Source organism: Anolis carolinensis, chromosome Y (assembly GCF_035594765.1).
Source record: "Anolis carolinensis isolate JA03-04 chromosome Y, rAnoCar3.1.pri, whole genome shotgun sequence".
Lineage (NCBI taxonomy): Eukaryota > Metazoa > Chordata > Lepidosauria > Squamata > Dactyloidae > Anolis > Anolis carolinensis.
The window spans coordinates 580,117-597,618 of record NC_085848.1 but is presented as its reverse complement, the minus strand read 5'-3'; positions in this window follow the sequence as shown (position 1 = coordinate 597,618).

Genomic DNA, 17,502 nt, shown 5'->3' with positions numbered 1-17,502 from the left:
CAGCCCTTTTGCCAGACTTTGCTAGCGTAGGGAAGGAGATTCACAGCTGCCTGCCACCGACTGCAATCCCTATTGAGCAGCAGGAACCAAAAACACGCTCCCTTTTTCCCAAAGCAGGTGGGATTATACAGAGGATGATGGGAAGCGCAACCCTTTTGCCAGACTTTGTTAGCGTAGGGAAGGAGATTCACAGCTGCCTGCCACCGACTGCAATCCCTATTGAGCAGCAGGAACCAAAAACACGCTCCCTTTTTCCCAAAGCAGGTGGTATTATACAGAGGATGATGGGAAGCGCAGCCCTTTTGCCAGACTTTGTTAGCGTAGGGAAGGAGATTCACAGCTGCCTGCCACCGACTGCAATCCCTATTGAGCAGCAGGAACCAAAAACACGCTCCCTTTTTCCCAAAGCAGGTGGTATTATACAGAGGATGATGGGAAGCGCAGCCCTTTTGCCAGACTTTGCTAGCGTAGGGAAGGAGATTCACAGCTGCCTGCCACCGACTGCAATCCCTATTGAGCAGCAGGAACCAAAAACATGCTCCCTTTTTCCCAAAGCAGGTGGTATTATACAGAGGATGATGGGAAGCGCAGCCCTTTTGCCAGACTTTGTTAGCGTAGGGAAGGAGATTCACAGCTGCCTGCCACCGACTGCAATCCCTATTGAGCAGCAGGAACCAAAAACACGCTCCCTTTTTCCCAAAGCAGGTGGGATTATACAGAGGATGATGGGAAGCGCAACCCTTTTGCCAGACTTTGTTAGCGTAGGGAAGGAGATTCACAGCTGCCTGCCACCGACTGCAATCCCTATTGAGCAGCAGGAACCAAAAACATGCTCCCTTTTTCCCAAAGCAGGTGGTATTATACAGAGGATGATGGGAAGCGCAACCCTTTTGCCAGACTTTGTTAGCGTAGGGAAGGAGATTCACAGCTGCCTGCCACCGACTGCAATCCCTATTGAGCAGCAGGAACCAAAAACACGCTCCCTTTTTCCCAAAGCAGGTGGTATTATACAGAGGATGATGGGAAGCGCAACCCTTTTGCCAGACTTTGTTAGCGTAGGGAAGGAGATTCACAGCTGCCTGCCACCGACTGCAATCCCTATTGAGCAGCAGGAACCAAAAACACGCTCCCTTTTTCCCAAAGCAGGTGGGATTATACAGAGGATGATGGGAAGCGCAACCCTTTTGCCAGACTTTGTTAGCGTAGGGAAGGAGATTCACAGCTGCCTGCCACCGACTGCAATCCCTATTGAGCAGCAGGAACCAAAAACACGCTCCCTTTTTCCCAAAGCAGGTGGTATTATACAGAGGATGATGGGAAGCGCAACCCTTTTGCCAGACTTTGTTAGCGTAGGGAAGGAGATTCACAGCTGCCTGCCACCGACTGCAATCCCTATTGAGCAGCAGGAACCAAAAACACGCTCCCTTTTTCCCAAAGCAGGTGGGATTATACAGAGGATGATGGGAAGCGCAACCCTTTTGCCAGACTTTGTTAGCGTAGGGAAGGAGATTCACAGCTGCCTGCCACCGACTGCAATCCCTATTGAGCAGCAGGAACCAAAAACATGCTCCCTTTTTCCCAAAGCAGGTGGTATTATACAGAGGATGATGGGAAGCGCAACCCTTTTGCCAGACTTTGCTAGCGTAGGGAAGGAGATTCACAGCTGCCTGCCACCGACTGCAATCCCTATTGAGCAGCAGGAACCAAAAACACGCTCCCTTTTTCCCAAAGCAGGTGGGATTATACAGAGGATGATGGGAAGCGCAACCCTTTTGCCAGACTTTGTTAGCGTAGGGAAGGAGATTCACAGCTGCCTGCCACCGACTGCAATCCCTATTGAGCAGCAGGAACCAAAAACACGCTCCCTTTTTCCCAAAGCAGGTGGGATTATACAGAGGATGATGGGAAGCGCAACCCTTTTGCCAGACTTTGTTAGCGTAGGGAAGGAGATTCACAGCTGCCTGCCACCGACTGCAATCCCTATTGAGCAGCAGGAACCAAAAACACGCTCCCTTTTTCCCAAAGCAGGTGGGATTATACAGAGGATGATGGGAAGCGCAACCCTTTTGCCAGACTTTGTTAGCGTAGGGAAGGAGATTCACAGCTGCCTGCCACCGACTGCAATCCCTATTGAGCAGCAGGAACCAAAAACACGCTCCCTTTTTCCCAAAGCAGGTGGGATTATACAGAGGATGATGGGAAGCGCAACCCTTTTGCCAGACTTTGTTAGCGTAGGGAAGGAGATTCACAGCTGCCTGCCACCGACTGCAATCCCTATTGAGCAGCAGGAACCAAAAACACGCTCCCTTTTTCCCAAAGCAGGTGGTATTATACAGAGGATGATGGGAAGCGCAACCCTTTTGCCAGACTTTGTTAGCGTAGGGAAGGAGATTCACAGCTGCCTGCCACCGACTGCAATCCCTATTGAGCAGCAGGAACCAAAAACACGCTCCCTTTTTCCCAAAGCAGGTGGGATTATACAGAGGATGATGGGAAGCGCAACCCTTTTGCCAGACTTTGTTAGCGTAGGGAAGGAGATTCACAGCTGCCTGCCACCGACTGCAATCCCTATTGAGCAGCAGGAACCAAAAACATGCTCCCTTTTTCCCAAAGCAGGTGGGATTATACAGAGGATGATGGGAAGCGCAACCCTTTTGCCAGACTTTGTTAGCGTAGGGAAGGAGATTCACAGCTGCCTGCCACCGACTGCAATCCCTATTGAGCAGCAGGAACCAAAAACACGCTCCCTTTTTCCCAAAGCAGGTGGGATTATACAGAGGATGATGGGAAGCGCAACCCTTTTGCCAGACTTTGTTAGCGTAGGGAAGGAGATTCACAGCTGCCTGCCACCGACTGCAATCCCTATTGAGCAGCAGGAACCAAAAACACGCTCCCTTTTTCCCAAAGCAGGTGGGATTATACAGAGGATGATGGGAAGCGCAACCCTTTTGCCAGACTTTGTTAGCGTAGGGAAGGAGATTCACAGCTGCCTGCCACCGACTGCAATCCCTATTGAGCAGCAGGAACCAAAAACACGCTCCCTTTTTCCCAAAGCAGGTGGGATTATACAGAGGATGATGGGAAGCGCAACCCTTTTGCCAGACTTTGTTAGCGTAGGGAAGGAGATTCACAGCTGCCTGCCACCGACTGCAATCCCTATTGAGCAGGAGGAACCAAAAACACGCTCCCTTTTTCCCAAAGCAGGTGGGATTATACAGAGGATGATGGGAAGCGCAACCCTTTTGCCAGACTTTGCTAGCGTAGGGAAGGAGATTCACAGCTGCCTGCCACCGACTGCAATCCCTATTGAGCAGCAGGAACCAAAAACACGCTCCCTTTTTCCCAAAGCAGGTGGTATTATACAGAGGATGATGGGAAGCGCAACCCTTTTGCCAGACTTTGCTAGCGTAGGGAAGGAGATTCACAGCTGCCTGCCACCGACTGCAATCCCTATTGAGCAGCAGGAACCAAAAACACGCTCCCTTTTTCCCAAAGCAGGTGGGATTATACAGAGGATGATGGGAAGCGCAACCCTTTTGCCAGACTTTGCTAGCGTAGGGAAGGAGATTCACAGCTGCCTGCCACCGACTGCAATCCCTATTGAGCAGCAGGAACCAAAAACATGCTCCCTTTTTCCCAAAGCAGGTGGGATTATACAGAGGATGATGGGAAGCGCAGCCCTTTTGCCAGACTTTGTTAGCGTAGGGAAGGAGATTCACAGCTGCCTGCCACCGACTGCAATCCCTATTGAGCAGCAGGAACCAAAAACATGCTCCCTTTTTCCCAAAGCAGGTGGTATTATACAGAGGATGATGGGAAGCGCAACCCTTTTGCCAGACTTTGCTAGCGTAGGGAAGGAGATTCACAGCTGCCTGCCACCGACTGCAATCCCTATTGAGCAGCAGGAACCAAAAACACGCTCCCTTTTTCCCAAAGCAGGTGGTATTATACAGAGGATGATGGGAAGCGCAACCCTTTTGCCAGACTTTGCTAGCGTAGGGAAGGAGATTCACAGCTGCCTGCTACCGACTGCAATCCCTATTGAGCAGCAGGAACCAAAAACATGCTCCCTTTTTCCCAAAGCAGGTGGTATTATACAGAGGATGATGGGAAGCGCAACCCTTTTGCCAGACTTTGCTAGCGTAGGGAAGGAGATTCACAGCTGCCTGCCACCGACTGCAATCCCTATTGAGCAGCAGGAACCAAAAACATGCTCCCTTTTTCCCAAAGCAGGTGGGATTATACAGAGGATGATGGGAAGCGCAACCCTTTTGCCAGACTTTGTTAGCGTAGGGAAGGAGATTCACAGCTGCCTGCCACCGACTGCAATCCCTATTGAGCAGCAGGAACCAAAAACATGCTCCCTTTTTCCCAAAGCAGGTGGTATTATACAGAGGATGATGGGAAGCGCAACCCTTTTGCCAGACTTTGCTAGCGTAGGGAAGGAGATTCACAGCTGCCTGCCACCGACTGCAATCCCTATTGAGCAGCAGGAACCAAAAACACGCTCCCTTTTTCCCAAAGCAGGTGGGATTATACAGAGGATGATGGGAAGCGCAACCCTTTTGCCAGACTTTGCTAGCGTAGGGAAGGAGATTCACAGCTGCCTGCCACCGACTGCAATCCCTATTGAGCAGCAGGAACCAAAAACACGCTCCCTTTTTCCCAAAGCAGGTGGGATTATACAGAGGATGATGGGAAGCGCAACCCTTTTGCCAGACTTTGTTAGCGTAGGGAAGGAGATTCACAGCTGCCTGCCACCGACTGCAATCCCTATTGAGCAGCAGGAACCAAAAACACGCTCCCTTTTTCCCAAAGCAGGTGGTATTATACGGAGGATGATGGGAAGCGCAACCCTTTTGCCAGACTTTGTTAGCGTAGGGAAGGAGATTCACAGCTGCCTGCCACCGACTGCAATCCCTATTGAGCAGCAGGAACCAAAAACACGCTCCCTTTTTCCCAAAGCAGGTGGCATTATACAGAGGATGATGGGAAGCGCAACCCTTTTGCCAGACTTTGTTAGCGTAGGGAAGGAGATTCACAGCTGCCTGCCACCGACTGCAATCCCTATTGAGCAGCAGGAACCAAAAACACGCTCCCTTTTTCCCAAAGCAGGTGGGATTATACAGAGGATGATGGGAAGCGCAGCCCTTTTGCCAGACTTTGCTAGCGTAGGGAAGGAGATTCACAGCTGCCTGCCACCGACTGCAATCCCTATTGAGCAGCAGGAACCAAAAACATGCTCCCTTTTTCCCAAAGCAGGTGGTATTATACAGAGGATGATGGGAAGCGCAGCCCTTTTGCCAGACTTTGTTAGCGTAGGGAAGGAGATTCACAGCTGCCTGCCACCGACTGCAATCCCTATTGAGCAGCAGGAACCAAAAACACGCTCCCTTTTTCCCAAAGCAGGTGGTATTATACAGAGGATGATGGGAAGCGCAGCCCTTTTGCCAGACTTTGCTAGCGTAGGGAAGGAGATTCACAGCTGCCTGCCACCGACTGCAATCCCTATTGAGCAGCAGGAACCAAAAACACGCTCCCTTTTTCCCAAAGCAGGTGGTATTATACAGAGGATGATGGGAAGCGCAACCCTTTTGCCAGACTTTGTTAGCGTAGGGAAGGAGATTCACAGCTGCCTGCCACCGACTGCAATCCCTATTGAGCAGCAGGAACCAAAAACATGCTCCCTTTTTCCCAAAGCAGGTGGTATTATACAGAGGATGATGGGAAGCGCAACCCTTTTGCCAGACTTTGTTAGCGTAGGGAAGGAGATTCACAGCTGCCTGCCACCGACTGCAATCCCTATTGAGCAGCAGGAACCAAAAACACGCTCCCTTTTTCCCAAAGCAGGTGGTATTATACAGAGGATGATGGGAAGCGCAACCCTTTTGCCAGACTTTGTTAGCGTAGGGAAGGAGATTCACAGCTGCCTGCCACCGACTGCAATCCCTATTGAGCAGCAGGAACCAAAAACACGCTCCCTTTTTCCCAAAGCAGGTGGGATTATACAGAGGATGATGGGAAGCGCAACCCTTTTGCCAGACTTTGTTAGCGTAGGGAAGGAGATTCACAGCTGCCTGCCACCGACTGCAATCCCTATTGAGCAGCAGGAACCAAAAACACGCTCCCTTTTTCCCAAAGCAGGTGGGATTATACAGAGGATGATGGGAAGCGCAACCCTTTTGCCAGACTTTGTTAGCGTAGGGAAGGAGATTCACAGCTGCCTGCCACCGACTGCAATCCCTATTGAGCAGCAGGAACCAAAAACACGCTCCCTTTTTCCCAAAGCAGGTGGGATTATACAGAGGATGATGGGAAGCGCAACCCTTTTGCCAGACTTTGTTAGCGTAGGGAAGGAGATTCACAGCTGCCTGCCACCGACTGCAATCCCTATTGAGCAGCAGGAACCAAAAACACGCTCCCTTTTTCCCAAAGCAGGTGGGATTATACAGAGGATGATGGGAAGCGCAACCCTTTTGCCAGACTTTGTTAGCGTAGGGAAGGAGATTCACAGCTGCCTGCCACCGACTGCAATCCCTATTGAGCAGCAGGAACCAAAAACACGCTCCCTTTTTCCCAAAGCAGGTGGTATTATACAGAGGATGATGGGAAGCGCAACCCTTTTGCCAGACTTTGTTAGCGTAGGGAAGGAGATTCACAGCTGCCTGCCACCGACTGCAATCCCTATTGAGCAGCAGGAACCAAAAACACGCTCCCTTTTTCCCAAAGCAGGTGGGATTATACAGAGGATGATGGGAAGCGCAACCCTTTTGCCAGACTTTGTTAGCGTAGGGAAGGAGATTCACAGCTGCCTGCCACCGACTGCAATCCCTATTGAGCAGCAGGAACCAAAAACATGCTCCCTTTTTCCCAAAGCAGGTGGTATTATACAGAGGATGATGGGAAGCGCAACCCTTTTGCCAGACTTTGCTAGCGTAGGGAAGGAGATTCACAGCTGCCTGCCACCGACTGCAATCCCTATTGAGCAGCAGGAACCAAAAACATGCTCCCTTTTTCCCAAAGCAGGTGGTATTATACAGAGGATGATGGGAAGCGCAGCCCTTTTGCCAGACTTTGTTAGCGTAGGGAAGGAGATTCACAGCTGCCTGCCACCGACTGCAATCCCTATTGAGCAGCAGGAACCAAAAACATGCTCCCTTTTTCCCAAAGCAGGTGGTATTATACAGAGGATGATGGGAAGCGCAACCCTTTTGCCAGACTTTGTTAGCGTAGGGAAGGAGATTCACAGCTGCCTGCCACCGACTGCAATCCCTATTGAGCAGCAGGAACCAAAAACATGCTCCCTTTTTCCCAAAGCAGGTGGTATTATACAGAGGATGATGGGAAGCGCAACCCTTTTGCCAGACTTTGTTAGCGTAGGGAAGGAGATTCACAGCTGCCTGCCACCGACTGCAATCCCTATTGAGCAGCAGGAACCAAAAACATGCTCCCTTTTTCCCAAAGCAGGTGGTATTATACAGAGGATGATGGGAAGCGCAGCCCTTTTGCCAGACTTTGTTAGCGTAGGGAAGGAGATTCACAGCTGCCTGCCACCGACTGCAATCCCTATTGAGCAGCAGGAACCAAAAACACGCTCCCTTTTTCCCAAAGCAGGTGGTATTATACAGAGGATGATGGGAAGCGCAGCCCTTTTGCCAGACTTTGTTAGCGTAGGGAAGGAGATTCACAGCTGCCTGCCACCGACTGCAATCCCTATTGAGCAGCAGGAACCAAAAACACGCTCCCTTTTTCCCAAAGCAGGTGGTATTATACAGAGGATGATGGGAAGCGCAACCCTTTTGCCAGACTTTGTTAGCGTAGGGAAGGAGATTCACAGCTGCCTGCCACCGACTGCAATCCCTATTGAGCAGCAGGAACCAAAAACACGCTCCCTTTTTCCCAAAGCAGGTGGTATTATACAGAGGATGATGGGAAGCGCAACCCTTTTGCCAGACTTTGCTAGCGTAGGGAAGGAGATTCACAGCTGCCTGCCACCGACTGCAATCCCTATTGAGCAGCAGGAACCAAAAACACGCCCCCTTTTTCCCAAAGCAGGTGGTATTATACAGAGGATGATGGGAAGCGCAACCCTTTTGCCAGACTTTGTTAGCGTAGGGAAGGAGATTCACAGCTGCCTGCCACCGACTGCAATCCCTATTGAGCAGCAGGAACCAAAAACACGCTCCCTTTTTCCCAAAGCAGGTGGGATTATACAGAGGATGATGGGAAGCGCAACCCTTTTGCCAGACTTTGTTAGCGTAGGGAAGGAGATTCACAGCTGCCTGCCACCGACTGCAATCCCTATTGAGCAGCAGGAACCAAAAACACGCTCCCTTTTTCCCAAAGCAGGTGGTATTATACAGAGGATGATGGGAAGCGCAGCCCTTTTGCCAGACTTTGTTAGCGTAGGGAAGGAGATTCACAGCTGCCTGCCACCGACTGCAATCCCTATTGAGCAGCAGGAACCAAAAACACGCTCCCTTTTTCCCAAAGCAGGTGGGATTATACAGAGGATGATGGGAAGCGCAACCCTTTTGCCAGACTTTGTTAGCGTAGGGAAGGAGATTCACAGCTGCCTGCCACCGACTGCAATCCCTATTGAGCAGCAGGAACCAAAAACATGCTCCCTTTTTCCCAAAGCAGGTGGTATTATACAGAGGATGATGGGAAGCGCAACCCTTTTGCCAGACTTTGCTAGCGTAGGGAAGGAGATTCACAGCTGCCTGCCACCGACTGCAATCCCTATTGAGCAGCAGGAACCAAAAACATGCTCCCTTTTTCCCAAAGCAGGTGGTATTATACAGAGGATGATGGGAAGCGCAGCCCTTTTGCCAGACTTTGTTAGCGTAGGGAAGGAGATTCACAGCTGCCTGCCACCGACTGCAATCCCTATTGAGCAGCAGGAACCAAAAACATGCTCCCTTTTTCCCAAAGCAGGTGGTATTATACAGAGGATGATGGGAAGCGCAGCCCTTTTGCCAGACTTTGTTAGCGTAGGGAAGGAGATTCACAGCTGCCTGCCACCGACTGCAATCCCTATTGAGCAGCAGGAACCAAAAACACGCTCCCTTTTTCCCAAAGCAGGTGGTATTATACAGAGGATGATGGGAAGCGCAGCCCTTTTGCCAGACTTTGTTAGCGTAGGGAAGGAGATTCACAGCTGCCTGCCACCGACTGCAATCCCTATTGAGCAGCAGGAACCAAAAACACGCTCCCTTTTTCCCAAAGCAGGTGGTATTATACAGAGGATGATGGGAAGCGCAACCCTTTTGCCAGACTTTGTTAGCGTAGGGAAGGAGATTCACAGCTGCCTGCCACCGACTGCAATCCCTATTGAGCAGCAGGAACCAAAAACACGCTCCCTTTTTCCCAAAGCAGGTGGTATTATACAGAGGATGATGGGAAGCGCAACCCTTTTGCCAGACTTTGCTAGCGTAGGGAAGGAGATTCACAGCTGCCTGCCACCGACTGCAATCCCTATTGAGCAGCAGGAACCAAAAACACGCCCCCTTTTTCCCAAAGCAGGTGGTATTATACAGAGGATGATGGGAAGCGCAACCCTTTTGCCAGACTTTGTTAGCGTAGGGAAGGAGATTCACAGCTGCCTGCCACCGACTGCAATCCCTATTGAGCAGCAGGAACCAAAAACACGCTCCCTTTTTCCCAAAGCAGGTGGTATTATACAGAGGATGATGGGAAGCGCAACCCTTTTGCCAGACTTTGTTAGCGTAGGGAAGGAGATTCACAGCTGCCTGCCACCGACTGCAATCCCTATTGAGCAGCAGGAACCAAAAACACGCTCCCTTTTTCCCAAAGCAGGTGGTATTATACAGAGGATGATGGGAAGCGCAGCCCTTTTGCCAGACTTTGTTAGCGTAGGGAAGGAGATTCACAGCTGCCTGCCACCGACTGCAATCCCTATTGAGCAGCAGGAACCAAAAACACGCTCCCTTTTTCCCAAAGCAGGTGGGATTATACAGAGGATGATGGGAAGCGCAACCCTTTTGCCAGACTTTGTTAGCGTAGGGAAGGAGATTCACAGCTGCCTGCCACCGACTGCAATCCCTATTGAGCAGCAGGAACCAAAAACATGCTCCCTTTTTCCCAAAGCAGGTGGTATTATACAGAGGATGATGGGAAGCGCAACCCTTTTGCCAGACTTTGCTAGCGTAGGGAAGGAGATTCACAGCTGCCTGCCACCGACTGCAATCCCTATTGAGCAGCAGGAACCAAAAACATGCTCCCTTTTTCCCAAAGCAGGTGGTATTATACAGAGGATGATGGGAAGCGCAGCCCTTTTGCCAGACTTTGTTAGCGTAGGGAAGGAGATTCACAGCTGCCTGCCACCGACTGCAATCCCTATTGAGCAGCAGGAACCAAAAACATGCTCCCTTTTTCCCAAAGCAGGTGGTATTATACAGAGGATGATGGGAAGCGCAACCCTTTTGCCAGACTTTGTTAGCGTAGGGAAGGAGATTCACAGCTGCCTGCCACCGACTGCAATCCCTATTGAGCAGCAGGAACCAAAAACATGCTCCCTTTTTCCCAAAGCAGGTGGTATTATACAGAGGATGATGGGAAGCGCAACCCTTTTGCCAGACTTTGTTAGCGTAGGGAAGGAGATTCACAGCTGCCTGCCACCGACTGCAATCCCTATTGAGCAGCAGGAACCAAAAACATGCTCCCTTTTTCCCAAAGCAGGTGGTATTATACAGAGGATGATGGGAAGCGCAGCCCTTTTGCCAGACTTTGTTAGCGTAGGGAAGGAGATTCACAGCTGCCTGCCACCGACTGCAATCCCTATTGAGCAGCAGGAACCAAAAACACGCTCCCTTTTTCCCAAAGCAGGTGGTATTATACAGAGGATGATGGGAAGCGCAACCCTTTTGCCAGACTTTGTTAGCGTAGGGAAGGAGATTCACAGCTGCCTGCCACCGACTGCAATCCCTATTGAGCAGCAGGAACCAAAAACATGCTCCCTTTTTCCCAAAGCAGGTGGTATTATACAGAGGATGATGGGAAGCGCAACCCTTTTGCCAGACTTTGTTAGCGTAGGGAAGGAGATTCACAGCTGCCTGCCACCGACTGCAATCCCTATTGAGCAGCAGGAACCAAAAACATGCTCCCTTTTTCCCAAAGCAGGTGGTATTATACAGAGGATGATGGGAAGCGCAGCCCTTTTGCCAGACTTTGTTAGCGTAGGGAAGGAGATTCACAGCTGCCTGCCACCGACTGCAATCCCTATTGAGCAGCAGGAACCAAAAACACGCTCCCTTTTTCCCAAAGCAGGTGGTATTATACAGAGGATGATGGGAAGCGCAACCCTTTTGCCAGACTTTGTTAGCGTAGGGAAGGAGATTCACAGCTGCCTGCCACCGACTGCAATCCCTATTGAGCAGCAGGAACCAAAAACATGCTCCCTTTTTCCCAAAGCAGGTGGTATTATACAGAGGATGATGGGAAGCGCAACCCTTTTGCCAGACTTTGTTAGCGTAGGGAAGGAGATTCACAGCTGCCTGCCACCGACTGCAATCCCTATTGAGCAGCAGGAACCAAAAACACGCTCCCTTTTTCCCAAAGCAGGTGGTATTATACAGAGGATGATGGGAAGCGCAGCCCTTTTGCCAGACTTTGTTAGCGTAGGGAAGGAGATTCACAGCTGCCTGCCACCGACTGCAATCCCTATTGAGCAGCAGGAACCAAAAACACGCTCCCTTTTTCCCAAAGCAGGTGGGATTATACAGAGGATGATGGGAAGCGCAACCCTTTTGCCAGACTTTGTTAGCGTAGGGAAGGAGATTCACAGCTGCCTGCCACCGACTGCAATCCCTATTGAGCAGCAGGAACCAAAAACACGCTCCCTTTTTCCCAAAGCAGGTGGGATTATACAGAGGATGATGGGAAGCGCAACCCTTTTGCCAGACTTTGTTAGCGTAGGGAAGGAGATTCACAGCTGCCTGCCACCGACTGCAATCCCTATTGAGCAGCAGGAACCAAAAACACGCTCCCTTTTTCCCAAAGCAGGTGGGATTATACAGAGGATGATGGGAAGCGCAGCCCTTTTGCCAGACTTTGTTAGCGTAGGGAAGGAGATTCACAGCTGCCTGCCACCGACTGCAATCCCTATTGAGCAGCAGGAACCAAAAACACGCTCCCTTTTTCCCAAAGCAGGTGGTATTATACAGAGGATGATGGGAAGCGCAGCCCTTTTGCCAGACTTTGTTAGCGTAGGGAAGGAGATTCACAGCTGCCTGCCACCGACTGCAATCCCTATTGAGCAGCAGGAACCAAAAACATGCTCCCTTTTTCCCAAAGCAGGTGGGATTATACAGAGGATGATGGGAAGCGCAACCCTTTTGCCAGACTTTGCTAGCGTAGGGAAGGAGATTCACAGCTGCCTGCCACCGACTGCAATCCCTATTGAGCAGCAGGAACCAAAAACACGCTCCCTTTTTCCCAAAGCAGGTGGTATTATACAGAGGATGATGGGAAGCGCAACCCTTTTGCCAGACTTTGTTAGCGTAGGGAAGGAGATTCACAGCTGCCTGCCACCGACTGCAATCCCTATTGAGCAGCAGGAACCAAAAACATGCTCCCTTTTTCCCAAAGCAGGTGGGATTATACAGAGGATGATGGGAAGCGCAACCCTTTTGCCAGACTTTGCTAGCGTAGGGAAGGAGATTCACAGCTGCCTGCCACCGACTGCAATCCCTATTGAGCAGCAGGAACCAAAAACATGCTCCCTTTTTCCCAAAGCAGGTGGAATTATACAGAGGATGATGGGAAGCGCAACCCTTTTGCCAGACTTTGCTAGCGTAGGGAAGGAGATTCACAGCTGCCTGCCACCGACTGCAATCCCTATTGAGCAGCAGGAACCAAAAACACGCTCCCTTTTTCCCAAAGCAGGTGGTATTATACAGAGGATGATGGGAAGCGCAGCCCTTTTGCCAGACTTTGTTAGCGTAGGGAAGGAGATTCACAGCTGCCTGCCACCGACTGCAATCCCTATTGAGCAGCAGGAACCAAAAACACGCTCCCTTTTTCCCAAAGCAGGTGGTATTATACAGAGGATGATGGGAAGCGCAGCCCTTTTGCCAGACTTTGCTAGCGTAGGGAAGGAGATTCACAGCTGCCTGCCACCGACTGCAATCCCTATTGAGCAGCAGGAACCAAAAACACGCTCCCTTTTTCCCAAAGCAGGTGGTATTATACAGAGGATGATGGGAAGCGCAGCCCTTTTGCCAGACTTTGTTAGCGTAGGGAAGGAGATTCACAGCTGCCTGCCACCGACTGCAATCCCTATTGAGCAGCAGGAACCAAAAACACGCTCCCTTTTTCCCAAAGCAGGTGGTATTATACAGAGGATGATGGGAAGCGCAGCCCTTTTGCCAGACTTTGTTAGCGTAGGGAAGGAGATTCACAGCTGCCTGCCACCGACTGCAATCCCTATTGAGCAGCAGGAACCAAAAACACGCTCCCTTTTTCCCAAAGCAGGTGGTATTATACAGAGGATGATGGGAAGCGCAGCCCTTTTGCCAGACTTTGTTAGCGTAGGGAAGGAGATTCACAGCTGCCTGCCACCGACTGCAATCCCTATTGAGCAGCAGGAACCAAAAACACGCTCCCTTTTTCCCAAAGCAGGTGGTATTATACAGAGGATGATGGGAAGCGCAGCCCTTTTGCCAGACTTTGTTAGCGTAGGGAAGGAGATTCACAGCTGCCTGCCACCGACTGCAATCCCTATTGAGCAGCAGGAACCAAAAACACGCTCCCTTTTTCCCAAAGCAGGTGGTATTATACAGAGGATGATGGGAAGCGCAGCCCTTTTGCCAGACTTTGTTAGCGTAGGGAAGGAGATTCACAGCTGCCTGCCACCGACTGCAATCCCTATTGAGCAGCAGGAACCAAAAACACGCTCCCTTTTTCCCAAAGCAGGTGGTATTATACAGAGGATGATGGGAAGCGCAGCCCTTTTGCCAGACTTTGTTAGCGTAGGGAAGGAGATTCACAGCTGCCTGCCACCGACTGCAATCCCTATTGAGCAGCAGGAACCAAAAACACGCTCCCTTTTTCCCAAAGCAGGTGGTATTATACAGAGGATGATGGGAAGCGCAGCCCTTTTGCCAGACTTTGTTAGCGTAGGGAAGGAGATTCACAGCTGCCTGCCACCGACTGCAATCCCTATTGAGCAGCAGGAACCAAAAACACGCTCCCTTTTTCCCAAAGCAGGTGGGATTATACAGAGGATGATGGGAAGCGCAACCCTTTTGCCAGACTTTGTTAGCGTAGGGAAGGAGATTCACAGCTGCCTGCCACCGACTGCAATCCCTATTGAGCAGCAGGAACCAAAAACATGCTCCCTTTTTCCCAAAGCAGGTGGGATTATACAGAGGATGATGGGAAGCGCAACCCTTTTGCCAGACTTTGTTAGCGTAGGGAAGGAGATTCACAGCTGCCTGCCACCGACTGCAATCCCTATTGAGCAGCAGGAACCAAAAACACGCTCCCTTTTTCCCAAAGCAGGTGGTATTATACAGAGGATGATGGGAAGCGCAGCCCTTTTGCCAGACTTTGCTAGCGTAGGGAAGGAGATTCACAGCTGCCTGCCACCGACTGCAATCCCTATTGAGCAGCAGGAACCAAAAACATGCTCCCTTTTTCCCAAAGCAGGTGGTATTATACAGAGGATGATGGGAAGCGCAGCCCTTTTGCCAGACTTTGCTAGCGTAGGGAAGGAGATTCACAGCTGCCTGCCACCGACTGCAATCCCTATTGAGCAGCAGGAACCAAAAACATGCTCCCTTTTTCCCAAAGCAGGTGGTATTATACAGAGGATGATGGGAAGCGCAACCCTTTTGCCAGACTTTGCTAGCGTAGGGAAGGAGATTCACAGCTGCCTGCCACCGACTGCAATCCCTATTGAGCAGCAGGAACCAAAAACACGCTCCCTTTTTCCCAAAGCAGGTGGTATTATACAGAGGATGATGGGAAGCGCAGCCCTTTTGCCAGACTTTGCTAGCGTAGGGAAGGAGATTCACAGCTGCCTGCCACCGACTGCAATCCCTATTGAGCAGCAGGAACCAAAAACACGCTCCCTTTTTCCCAAAGCAGGTGGGATTATACAGAGGATGATGGGAAGCGCAGCCCTTTTGCCAGACTTTGTTAGCGTAGGGAAGGAGATTCACAGCTGCCTGCCACCGACTGCAATCCCTATTGAGCAGCAGGAACCAAAAACACGCTCCCTTTTTCCCAAAGCAGGTGGTATTATACAGAGGATGATGGGAAGCGCAACCCTTTTGCCAGACTTTGTTAGCGTAGGGAAGGAGATTCACAGCTGCCTGCCACCGACTGCAATCCCTATTGAGCAGCAGGAACCAAAAACACGCTCCCTTTTTCCCAAAGCAGGTGGTATTATACAGAGGATGATGGGAAGCGCAACCCTTTTGCCAGACTTTGTTAGCGTAGGGAAGGAGATTCACAGCTGCCTGCCACCGACTGCAATCCCTATTGAGCAGCAGGAACCAAAAACACGCTCCCTTTTTCCCAAAGCAGGTGGTATTATACAGAGGATGATGGGAAGCGCAACCCTTTTGCCAGACTTTGTTAGCGTAGGGAAGGAGATTCACAGCTGCCTGCCACCGACTGCAATCCCTATTGAGCAGCAGGAACCAAAAACACGCTCCCTTTTTCCCAAAGCAGGTGGGATTATACAGAGGATGATGGGAAGCGCAACCCTTTTGCCAGACTTTGTTAGCGTAGGGAAGGAGATTCACAGCTGCCTGCCACCGACTGCAATCCCTATTGAGCAGCAGGAACCAAAAACATGCTCCCTTTTTCCCAAAGCAGGTGGTATTATACAGAGGATGATGGGAAGCGCAACCCTTTTGCCAGACTTTGTTAGCGTAGGGAAGGAGATTCACAGCTGCCTGCCACCGACTGCAATCCCTATTGAGCAGCAGGAACCAAAAACATGCTCCCTTTTTCCCAAAGCAGGTGGTATTATACAGAGGATGATGGGAAGCGCAGCCCTTTTGCCAGACTTTGTTAGCGTAGGGAAGGAGATTCACAGCTGCCTGCCACCGACTGCAATCCCTATTGAGCAGCAGGAACCAAAAACATGCTCCCTTTTTCCCAAAGCAGGTGGTATTATACAGAGGATGATGGGAAGCGCAGCCCTTTTGCCAGACTTTGTTAGCGTAGGGAAGGAGATTCACAGCTGCCTGCCACCGACTGCAATCCCTATTGAGCAGCAGGAACCAAAAACACGCTCCCTTTTTCCCAAAGCAGGTGGTATTATACGGAGGATGATGGGAAGCGCAACCCTTTTGCCAGACTTTGCTAGCGTAGGGAAGGAGATTCACAGCTGCCTGCCACCGACTGCAATCCCTATTGAGCAGCAGGAACCAAAAACACGCTCCCTTTTTCCCAAAGCAGGTGGTATTATACAGAGGATGATGGGAAGCGCAACCCTTTTGCCAGACTTTGTTAGCGTAGGGAAGGAGATTCACAGCTGCCTGCCACCGACTGCAATCCCTATTGAGCAGCAGGAACCAAAAACACGCTCCCTTTTTCCCAAAGCAGGTGGGATTATACAGAGGATGATGGGAAGCGCAACCCTTTTGCCAGACTTTGCTAGCGTAGGGAAGGAGATTCACAGCTGCCTGCCACCGACTGCAATCCCTATTGAGCAGCAGGAACCAAAAACATGCTCCCTTTTTCCCAAAGCAGGTGGTATTATACAGAGGATGCTGGGAAGAGCAACCCTTTTGCCAGACTTTGTTAGCGTAGGGAAGGAGATTCACAGCTGCCTGCCACCGACTGCAATCCCTATTGAGCAGCAGGAACCAAAAACATGCTCCCTTTTTCCCAAAGCAGGTGGTATTATACAGAGGATGATGGGAAGCGCAGCCCTTTTGCCAGACTTTGTTAGCGTAGGGAAGGAGATTCACAGCTGCCTGCCACCGACTGCAATCCCTATTGAGCAGCAGGAACCAAAAACATGCTCCCTTTTTCCCAAAGCAGGTGGTATTATACAGAGGATGATGGGAAGCGCAACCCTTTTGCCAGACTTTGTTAGCGTAGGGAAGGAGATTCACAGCTGCCTGCCACCGACTGCAATCCCTATTGAGCAGCAGGAACCAAAAACACGCTCCCTTTTTCCCAAAGCAGGTGGTATTATACAGAGGATGATGGGAAGCGCAGCCCTTTTGCCAGACTTTGTTAGCGTAGGGAAGGAGATTCACAGCTGCCTGCCACCGACTGCAATCCCTATTGAGCAGCAGGAACCAAAAACACGCTCCCTTTTTCCCAAAGCAGGTGGGATTATACAGAGGATGATGGGAAGCGCAACCCTTTTGCCAGACTTTGCTAGCGTAGGGAAGGAGATTCACAGCTGCCTGCCACCGACTGCAATCCCTATTGAGCAGCAGGAACCAAAAACACGCTCCCTTTTTCCCAAAGCAGGTGGGATTATACAGAGGATGATGGGAAGCGCAGCCCTTT